Raw genomic sequence first — 10,786 nt, 5'->3', positions numbered from 1 at the left:
GACACAACTTATACTGAAAGTATCAGCTGCCCTCACCAATGCAAAAGCACCCCCCTCCAATCTCACCATCCAAGAAAGGAGGGCTCTTACATCGCTTCAAAGAGACTGGAGCATCACCATCCTTCCTGCTGACAAAGGGAGATGCACAGTGGTGCTAAACACAGTGGACTACCACTCAAAGATGACCAGTCTCCTCAGCGACAAAACCACCTACAAAACCCTGAGGCGGGATCCCACCAGCAGTTACAAAAAGAAAGTTGTTAGCTGCCTACAGCAACTAGAAAAAGACCATGCCATCAACTGATCTCTGTACTACAGACTGCACCCCGGGGAAGCCACTCTTCTCATTTATGAACTTCCCAAGATTCACAAAGAAGGAGCTCTACTCCCATCATCGTCAGCACAAACTCGGTCACCTATAACACTGCCAAACACCTAGCCACCATCCTGGGTCCACTTGTTAGCAACATGCCACACCACATCAATAACTCCCAGGATTTTGCCACTAAAGTTGCAGACCTTAAAGCATATTCGCAGAGCCATGGCCTGACTTTCGTTTATAAATGCTTTGAGACCTCAAGAATGACACAGGAATAGTTTTAAGTGTTAACAATAAATCTAATATAGTAATTTTTACGATTAAAGTGATTTATATAGGTAGCGGTCTGAGTGAATGACCTTGACGTCACAGCAGGAAGTCTATCGGTCTCATCGCCATTTCCGCTATACTAAAACACAGAGCTGACTGCAACTCCGAGCCTCCATTTTGAGCTAATTTATCGCCATGCCATGTAGATGTGTTGCTGGTGGGTGCAGCAACATGACAGTAGATGGATTTACGTTGCATTCATGGTTCAAGAATGTTCAAACTACAAAGATTTGGACGCGTTTTGCGAGAAGTTCACGGGCACATTGGGCACCTACGAAGTGGTCTCTCCTCTGCTCTGCACATTTTACTGAAGACTTAGGAGACCTCTGATCTGTTGAGGAGCGTTGGCTATAAGCCCGGATTGAAAGAGGGTGCAGTACCAACAATTAAAGGAAAATAAAACTACAAGAAAAGGAAAGTATTTATTTTGTTTATTTTAGAAAGAAAGCAAGTTCAGTTGCAGCAGTTCTCCCGGAGTGAGCCGAGGATTGTTGCTAAAACCCGAGACGGAACAGGATGGGACATGTCACTCGGGCAGTGACCTCCCCGCAGTTGTTGCTAAAACCAGTGACATCCCGCTCCATCCTGGGGTTTTAGTAATTGCCTGAACCCAGCAGTAATGACGGAATACACATGAACAGTGAATGAGTGGATCAGCCGTCTTATTTCTAAACTGGATTTTGCTGCCATCTCACCCTTACGTGGAAGAAGTGAGTGAATGGAGAACTGAACAAACAACTGAAAGTCAGTGTTTCAAAAAGAATCGGCCTTCAAGAAGCGAGAACACAGATGGGTAAACTCCAACTCTCATTTGGATTTATAAAAAAATACAACAAAAAAACATTGTTTATCTGCATTTAGATTAATCCATGTAACTTGTATTGTGTGTTTAAGTTAGCGGTATAAGATTATTTAATTTGCTTCAGAATGTGATTGTCTCAGTTCATCTGATTATTTAATGAGCCTTTTACGTTTTCAGTGAAAATGCACGCATGTACATGTACACTATATTGCCAAAAGTATTCGCTCACCTGCCTTGACTCACATATGAGCTTAAGTGACATCCCATTCCTAATCCATAGGGTTCAATATGACGTCGGTCCACCCTTTGCAGCTAGAACAGCTTCGACTCTTCTGGGAAGGCTGTCCACAACGTTTAGGAGTGTGTTTATTTAAATTTTTGACCATTCTTCCAGAAGCACATTTGTGAGGTCACACACTGATGTTGGATGAGAAGGCCTGGCTCTCAGTCTCCGCTCTAATTCATCCCAAAGGTGTTCTATCGGGTTGAGGTCAGGACTCTGTGCAGGCCAGTCAAGTTTATCCACACCAGACTCTGTCATCCATGTCTTTATGGACCTTGCTTTGTGCACTGGTGCACAGTCATGTTGCAAGAGGAAGGGGCCAGCTCCAAACTGTAAAAACAGTCTGCATGCCTAGGTGCTTGATTTTATACACCTGTGGCCATGGAAGTGATTGGAACACCTGATTCCAATAATTTAGATGGGTGAGCAAATACTTTTGGCAATATAGTGTATGTTGCATAAGTTATAACACCCATCCTGTTTTAATGAGAGTCAACCCACAATCAGTGAAGTCAAATCAGTCTGAGTTGAGCAAGTCGGTAATGGTATTTCTTACTTTCACCATAAATTTTTATTTATATGACTTTGGTCTATAGCTATAAAAGGCCTCGGCCTTAAAACCGGTTCCTGCTGTGACATCACGCACTCAGGGCTGGCTGGCTCAGCAGGGCAGCTCCAATGACAACTTTGTGGTCAATTTTAACTCTCAAAAATATATATTTTATTCCTATTTATGCACCATACAAGAGTCAAGGATGGAGATACTATCCACTCAGAAATTTATTTTAAAATAAAGGCTCTGCATATCTCCTTTAAGCTAGACTCAGATGAAACCATGGTTTCCTATGATGTCACTTCTCTTTTCACCTGCATTCCCACCACAGAAGCAGTCGAATCGGTTAGGAAATGACTTCAAGACAGCACCTTACCGGACAGAACGAACCTCACCACGGACCAGAAGAAGAAGAAGAAGAAGAAGCCTTAATTTGTCAAATGCACACTCAAGCACAGTGAAATTCATCCTCTGCATTTAACCCATCTGAAGCAGTGCACACACGGGCGCACACACAAACCCAGAGCAGTGGGCCGCCACACTACAGCACCCAGGGAGCAGTCAGGGGTTCGGTACCTTACTCAAGGGCACTTCAGCCCAAGGCTGCCTCATGTTAACCTAACTGCATGTCTTTGAAGTGTGGGGGAAACCAGAGCACCCGGAGGAAACCCACGCAGACACGAAGAGAACATGCAAACTCCACACAGAAAGGCCCTCCGTCGGCCACTGGGCTCAAACCCAGAACCTTCTTGCTGTGAGGTGACAGTGCTAACCACTACACTGACCACATTTGCACCCTGCTTGACCACTGCCTGACCACCATCCGTTTCCAGTTCAATTAATTGGTGACTGACCCCTTGAAAATGGTTCCTCCAGGAACGATGACGTTTCAGTTGTCAAGACAACGGAAAAACTAAAATACAAGAGCATTTTGTTTTGTGCACAAGAGCATTGTGACGTATCTTTCTGTTTTTGTATTTTAGTTTTTCCGTTGTCTTGACAACTGAAACGTCATCGTTCCTGGAGGAACCATTTTCAAGGGGTCAGTCACCAAAGGGTTAATGTTTCTACAGACAGAAGCATAGATGCCATGGGCTCACTGGTGTCTCCTATAGTGACCAATCTATACATGGAGGAAATGGAAAACAAAGCCTTGACCACTTTTTCAGGAGTCACTCCCTGCCACTGGTTCAAATATATGGATGACACCTGGGTTAAAATCAAAACCCATGAGGTGGAAGCCTTCACAGGACACATCAGTGCAGTGGATATCAACATCCACAGTTCATTCAGGAGAATGTCAGTGGAAACAACCTAGCCTTTCTGGACTGCAGTGTGCACATCAAACAAGACAGAAGCCTTAGCATCGAGGTCTACCGGAAACCCCCCCACACACACTGACCAGTACCTACTGTTTGACTCTCACCACCCACTGGAACACAAATTGGGGGTCATCAGGACCTTACATCACAGGGCTCAACATTCCTACAATGGTAAAGGGAAAAGAGAATGAGCAAAAACATATCAAAGAAGCACTTCAGAAGTGCGGGTATCCCAACTGGGCTTTCGTCAAGACCAGAAAAAGAAACATAACTGACAGGGAAGAAAACAGCAACAAAAGCAAGAACATTGTCACTCCCTATGGTTTTAATGGTTTCACAGTTACACTTTGTGACTATATAGGACGCTGTTATAGAATGTGAGTTATTTATCATCACATTATTATCACCCAGATGAGGTTGGGTTCCCTTTTGAGTCTGGTTCTTCATGTCATCTGAGGGAGTTTTTCCTTGCCACTATTGCCACAGGCTTGCTCACTGGGGATAGATTAGGGATAAAATTATCTCATGTTTAAAGTCAATAAAATTCTGTAAAGCTGCTTTATGACAATGTCTATTGTTAAAAGTGCTATACAAATAAACTTAACCTACATTTTTGGACTATCTGAGAAACTCAGGAGGATCGTCTACAAACAAAACATCCCTGTACACTTCAGACCCAGTAACACTGAGGCAGAAACTGGTCCACCCTAAGGACAGAATACCCAGACACAAACAGGACAACGTAGTGTACACAGTTCAATGCAGTGAGGAATGCACAGACCTGTACACTGGGGAAATGAAACGACCACTTCACAGGCACATGGCTCAACACAGGAGAGCCAGTTCCTCAGGCCAGGACTCTGCAGTCTGTCTTCATCTCAATAAACAAAGGACACTTGTTTCAGGTCTGCAATGTACACAATTTAGCCAAAGAATACTGGTGTTTGGAAAGAGGAGTAAAAGAAGCCATCTTTGTCAACCTGGAATGACCATCACTGAACGGAGGAGGTGGTCTGAGACACCACTTATCAGCCACCTACAATGCAGTCCTTGGCACACTTCCCAGAAAACTAAATACACATCCACACCAAGACACAGCTGACTTCAATGACTCATATGATGGCAGAGAGTGCCAACAATCCACAGATCACCCTAACGACCCTCTAAGCTGCTAACACCGCTCACACCCGGCCTCCAGTGACCCTAACACCTACAAGATGGCTGAGAGGGTCAATGATCCATGTGACCTCAACGACTCTCCTTAGGGTTGCTTTTAATCCACTAGAGGATAAATACCTGGAACTCCCCACTAGTCAGACAGAACTGAAGAAGCCTTTCGGATGAGAGATGAAACATCTTCAAGGACTTTAAACAAATCCAGTTGCCTTCTTTAGCACCTACAGTTTACAATGACCTGGATGACTGAGAACCTTCACAGGCATACAAGAACTAAATGCTATTACCCATGCACAAACTACAGTTCTGCTCTATCTGAGGCTACGTTTACATTAGACCGTATCTGTCTCGTTTTCTTCGCGGATGCACTGTCCGTTTACATTAAACCGCCTGGAAACGCTGGGAAACGGGAATCCGCCAGCGTCCATGTATTCAATCCAGATCGTGTCAGCTCCGGTGCTGTGTAAACATTCAGAATACGCGGATACGCTGTGCTGAGCTCTAGCTGGCGTCTCATTGGACAACGTCACTGTGACATCCACCTTCCTGATTCGCTGGCGTTGGTCATGTGACGCAACTGCTGAAAAACGGCGCGGACTTCCGCCTTGTATCACCTTTCATTAAAGAGTATAAAAGTATGAAAATACTGCAAATACTGATGCAAATACTGCCCATTGTGTAGTTATGATTGTCTTTAGGCTTGCCATCCTTCCACTTGCAAGTGATATGCACTGGGATCACACACACAGCGGCTCAGTCCCGAATCACTGCTCGTGTACTATACTCGCGCGCTCTGTGAGCTGCGTAGGGCCGGAGTGCGCACCCTCCAGAGGGCACTCGCTGTTCAGGGCAGAGTGATTTGGAGCGCAGGATGCCTGCGGAGCCGAGCGTATCCGTGTATTGGTATTGCTGTGTGCACGCAAATCGTGTATTGGTGTTGCTGTGTGCACACTAATTGTTTTAAAAACGTTAATCTGATGATCCGCTGATACGGTCTAATGTAAACATGGGCTTACTGAGTTCATGCTCAGACCCAATCAATAACACTTTGGTTTTGTTATCATTGTATAAAAGCCCACCACTAATCATCTGCAATACATACTTCCATCACTTCCATTACTCTCACCATCTGGCTTAAAACTTCAATAAAACTGAGTATCAACTGCAAAACGACTTCCAGAGAAACATCTTCCTGGCTCACAGAATATCCTCGATGTGTAGATGAACAGAAGCCCTGAGGCACCTCACATTCAAGGCTAAAACATCTCGAGAACGTTCCTTGCATGGAAATCCGCTGAATTCTGTTTGACAAATATGAATTAAACCACTCATGGACTTGTAAAGATTTCACCTGACCAATCAGTTCTCCAAAGCGGTGTGCATGTGAGCCTCTGTAATGAGGGTGATTTGTAGGAATAATCAGGACGTGTCAGTAATGAGATGAGTGAATAAAAGACAAAGCCATGTTTCAACATTGATTTTATTCCATAGGAACAGTTACACCATTTTCCAAACTCAGAAAAGGTGACTGTTTCTGAAGAAGGTGGGAGATTCTCGCCGAAACTGTTAACAAGGTAACAAGCTTAAAAAATATCCTTGTCTAAGAAACGAACTTAAAATATCAGAAAAGTTCAAGTTAAAAGGGACGGGGCACATTTTCTCCTGCTCGAGGTTTGGGGTAGACTGGGGGGGTAAAGGGGTGTTAATGTGACTGGGGACACGCGTGCGTGTAGGGGCGGGGTTAAAAATTGCTTTTCCTTCCACTGCGAGTTTTCTCCTCTTCTTCATCTGACGAGTCTCCACCATACGGGACGAGACCTAAAGAGTCTGAGGAGATCTTCACCTTCTTCACCTCCTCTTCATCTGAGAGAAACAAAACCATTACTGCATTAAATCTGGAGCAAAATCCCAACAGCTGGGTAAAAGAGGTGTGCCCAAGCTGATGGATTCTGAGATTAGATGGTTTATCAGGCATCGTTTTTGACCGTGTTGTTAGCTAGCTCATGCTCTGTATACATTTTCCTTGGTTGCCTAGCAACAGTGGTCTCAGCTTGTGTATAATTTCTTTGGAAAATAAGGAGAGGGATTTAAACTGTTCAGTTCATTACACCAACACCTGGAGTGATCGTCCTACATTCCAACACCCACGTTAATAATGTTCAGTGTGTATTAGCAGCGCAGTCTTTAGAACTCCTGGAGTGTAAAGAGTTTAATTTAGGGCGGTGTGTGTGTGTGTGGTTCATACCTGCGTGTGAGAGTGCAGGTTCTTGCCTCGGTCTCTTGAGCGGTGCTGGGAGCGACACACACACACACACATTATCAGGTTCAGGTTTATTATAAAGCCCTTTAAAAACAACAACAACAGTTGACCAAAGTGCTGAACAGTCCAACTAAGTAGAGTCATACATATGGCCTAAAAGCAGATCAAGGACACAGAAAGGGATACACACTACACAGAACAACACAACACTCATACAGAGTCAAAAGCCAGGGAGAAAAAAATGTGTTTTCAGGAGGGATTTGAAAATAGGCACTGAAGGGGCAAGGCTTACATGTAAGGGGAGTTCATTCCACAGTTTAGGACCAATGACTGCACAGGCACAATGCCCCCTACTATTTAATCTTGAGGGAGGGATGGTTAACAGGAGCTGATCAGACCTCAGTGATCTCATGGATGTGTGCGGATGCAAGAAATCTGATATGTAGGGTGGAGCCAGTCTTTTCAGAGATTTAAAAACAAATAGCAGAATTTTAAAATTTATCCTAAAGCGCGCAGGGAGCCAATGAAGAGACTTAAGAACAGGAGTGATGTGCTCTCGCTTGCGTGTTCTGGTCAGGAACCGTGCTGCAGCCTTTTGAACTAGTTGAAGCCTTGACAAAGAGGAGCAGCTGAGACCAGCATAGAGTGCATTGCAATAATCAAGGCGGGATGTAATAAAAGCATGGATGGCAGTCTCTAGATTACCAGGTGATAAAGGTTTGACCCTTGATAAGAGTCTTAAATAGAAAAAACTAGATTTGACTACATTATTTATTTGTTTCTCCAGTTTGAAATCTGAGTCAAAAACCAAACCTCGATTTCTTACAGAGTCTTTAACAAAAGGACTCAGAGGGCCCAGGTCCAGACTATTTTTACAGGCCTTACTAGGTTTGCAGAGGAAAACCTCTGTTTTATTTTCATTTACATTTAAAAAATTTAAAGACATCCAAGCTTTAATGTCCTCAAGACAGTCTAAGCCCATGTTTACATTAGACCGTATCAGCGGATCATCAGATTAACGTTTTTAAAACGATTAGTGTGCACACAGCAACACCAATACACGATTCGCGTGCACACAACACCACCAATACACGGATACGCTCAGCTCCGCAGGCATCCTGCGCTCCAAATCACTCCGCCCTGAACAGCGAGTGCCCTCTGGAGGGTGCGCACTCCGGCCCTGCGCAGCTCACAGAGCGCGCGAGTGAAGTGCACAAGCCACGATTTGGGACTGAGCCGCTGTGTGTGTGATCCCAGTGCATATCACTTACTACTTGCAAGTGGAAGGATGGCAAGCCTAAAGACAATCATAACTACACAATGGGCAGTATTTGCATCAGTATTTGCAGTATTTTCATACTTTTATACTCTTTAATGAAAGGTGATACAAGGCGGAAGTCCGCGCCATTTTTCAGCAGTTGCGTCACATGACCAACGCCAGTGAATCAGGAAGGTGGATGTCACAGTGACGTTGTCCAATGAGACGCCAGCTAGAGCTCAGCACAGCGTATCTGCATATTCTGAATGTTTACACAGCACCGGAGCTGACACGATCTGGATTGAATACGTGGACGCTGGCGGATTCCCGTTTCCCGGCGTTTCCAGGCGGTTTAATGTAAACGGACAGTGCATCCGCAAAGAAAACGAGACAGATACGGTCTAATGTAAACGTAGCCTAAGAGCTTTATAACTGACGGAGTCTGTGAACTTCAGTGGCATGTAGATCTGGGTATCGTCTGCATAACAGTGGAAGGAGATGTTATATTTTCTTAGAATGGAACCCAATGGCAGAAGGTAAAGGGAAAACAGGATGGGGCCAATTTTTATTTAATCTTTATTTAACCAGGTTTGTCCCATTGAGATCGAAGGTCTCTTTTACAAGAGAGACCTGGGCAAGAATGGCAGCAAAAAAACAACAGTTTCAACACATTGTCACATTAGACATAGACATAAAAATACAAATAAACAAGTGAATTTACAAAATCAGGTCAAGATCAAATAAGACATTTCCATTCAAATAAAACATTTGCACTCATGAAGCCTCGATACAATGGGATTTATCATGGACTTAAATATATTCAGAGATACCAGATTTTGGAGTTTGAGCTCTGACTGCAAATTATTCCCTGTAGTTGGAGCAGAAAACCTAAAAGCTTTCTTCCCCATTTCTGTTCTAACCCTAGGAACAGTAAAATGTAAAACGTCCAGAGAACGAAGACTGTAGGCTCTATTATTCAGGATTAAAAGAGATGATAAATAAGATGGCATCATCTCAAGGATAGCCTTGTAGTTAAAGACATACCAATGGCCGAGCATATAAAGATGGCCAATTTACTTTAGTGTATAAGACACAGTGATGAGTTAGAGCTCCACAGTTTATGATAAACCTCAGCGCGCCATGATCCACACTATCCAGCACATGGAGGCATTGAGCAGAGGCATTCATATATAACACATCACCATAATCAATTATCAGAAAAAAGGTCGGCTCCACCAGTTTCCGTTTCACCCCAAAGGAAAAACAAGACTTATTTCGAAAATAAAATCCAAGTAAAACCTTCAGCTTTTTAGCAATATACAGAATATGTGCCTTAAAAGACAAATGGTCATCAACCAATAACCCCAGATATTTAAAAGTAGATACAAGTTCAATTTGTTGACCATTACTGGTGACAATGACAAACTGATTTAACCTTGCTGATTCTGAATTAGTGAAAAACATAAGTTTTGTTTTATCACCATTTAGAACAAGTTGCAATTGGCAGAGTTGTTCTTGCACTCTGTTAAACGCATTCTGCAGATATGCAAACGCTTCTGAGGCCATGGGTGCAAAGCAATATATGACTGTATCGTCAGCATAAAAATGAAAGGCTGCATTTGGGATATTCACTCCAATATAGTTTATATACAAGGTAAATAGCAAAGGGCCTAATACTGAACCTTGTGGCACCCCCTTGTGGACAAACTGAACCTCAGAAGAAACACCTTCTAACTGGACAGCCTGGGTCCTGTCTTTAAGATAGTTTGCAAACCATCCAACTGCATGTACAGAAAACCCAACTGCTGTAAGACGTTCAGTCAAAATGTTATGGTCCATGGTATCAAAAGCCTTAGAAAAGTCTATAAAAAGAGAAAGACAGCACTGTTTATTATCTAAGGCTTCTGTAATATCATTTATAACCTTCAAAGTTGCAATAATGGTGTTATGTTTTTTGCTAAATCCTGACTGGGAATTCGATAAAATAGAATTAATTTCCAGGTATTCTTTTACTTGTTGGCTGACAAGGAATTCAAGTACCTTAGCCAGAACAGACAGTTTAGAAATAGGCCTGTAATTGTTTAAGATAGTTGGATCTCCTCCTTTCAAGAGGGGGATAACAAACACAGATTTCCAGACTTTGGGAATTGCATTTGTCGACAAACTAAGATTAAAAATGTAACACAGTGGAACAGCTGCAATTTCAGATGCCAGTTTTAAAAAGAAAGGCTCCAAATTATCTGGTCCTGGTGTTTTTTTAGGATCAAGGTCTTTTAGCGCTTTAGCGACCTCTGCTGTAGGAAAAGGGGTGAAATTAAAAGCCTGAACATTGCCAGCAGCCCTATCAACCTGTGAAGGGTCATTAGAGGACCTGTCACTAGGGGAGGGTTGTTTAAAAGGGTTTTTAGAGTTAAACAAAAACCCAGAAGAAATTGTTAAAACAATTTAATATGTCTGTTTTGTCAGTTACCCAGCATACTGGA

The 10,786-nt window shown here is 43.1% G+C and overlaps 1 long non-coding RNA gene across 1 annotated transcript; it reads right to left on the bottom strand.

Annotated features, from left to right (window-relative positions):
* Positions 1 to 6,481: 6,481 nt before the first annotated feature.
* Positions 6,482 to 7,198, bottom strand: LOC132887609 (uncharacterized). Its single transcript, XR_009654861.1, has 2 exons — positions 7,031 to 7,198; positions 6,482 to 6,648 (listed from the first exon to the last, which is right to left on the bottom strand). It is a non-coding gene; the product is annotated as an uncharacterized LOC132887609 (long non-coding RNA).
* Positions 7,199 to 10,786: the final 3,588 nt, after the last annotated feature.

This window comes from Neoarius graeffei, chromosome 6 (assembly GCF_027579695.1).
Source record: "Neoarius graeffei isolate fNeoGra1 chromosome 6, fNeoGra1.pri, whole genome shotgun sequence".
Lineage (NCBI taxonomy): Eukaryota > Metazoa > Chordata > Actinopteri > Siluriformes > Ariidae > Neoarius > Neoarius graeffei.
This window is presented reverse-complemented; position numbering and strand designations above follow the sequence as displayed.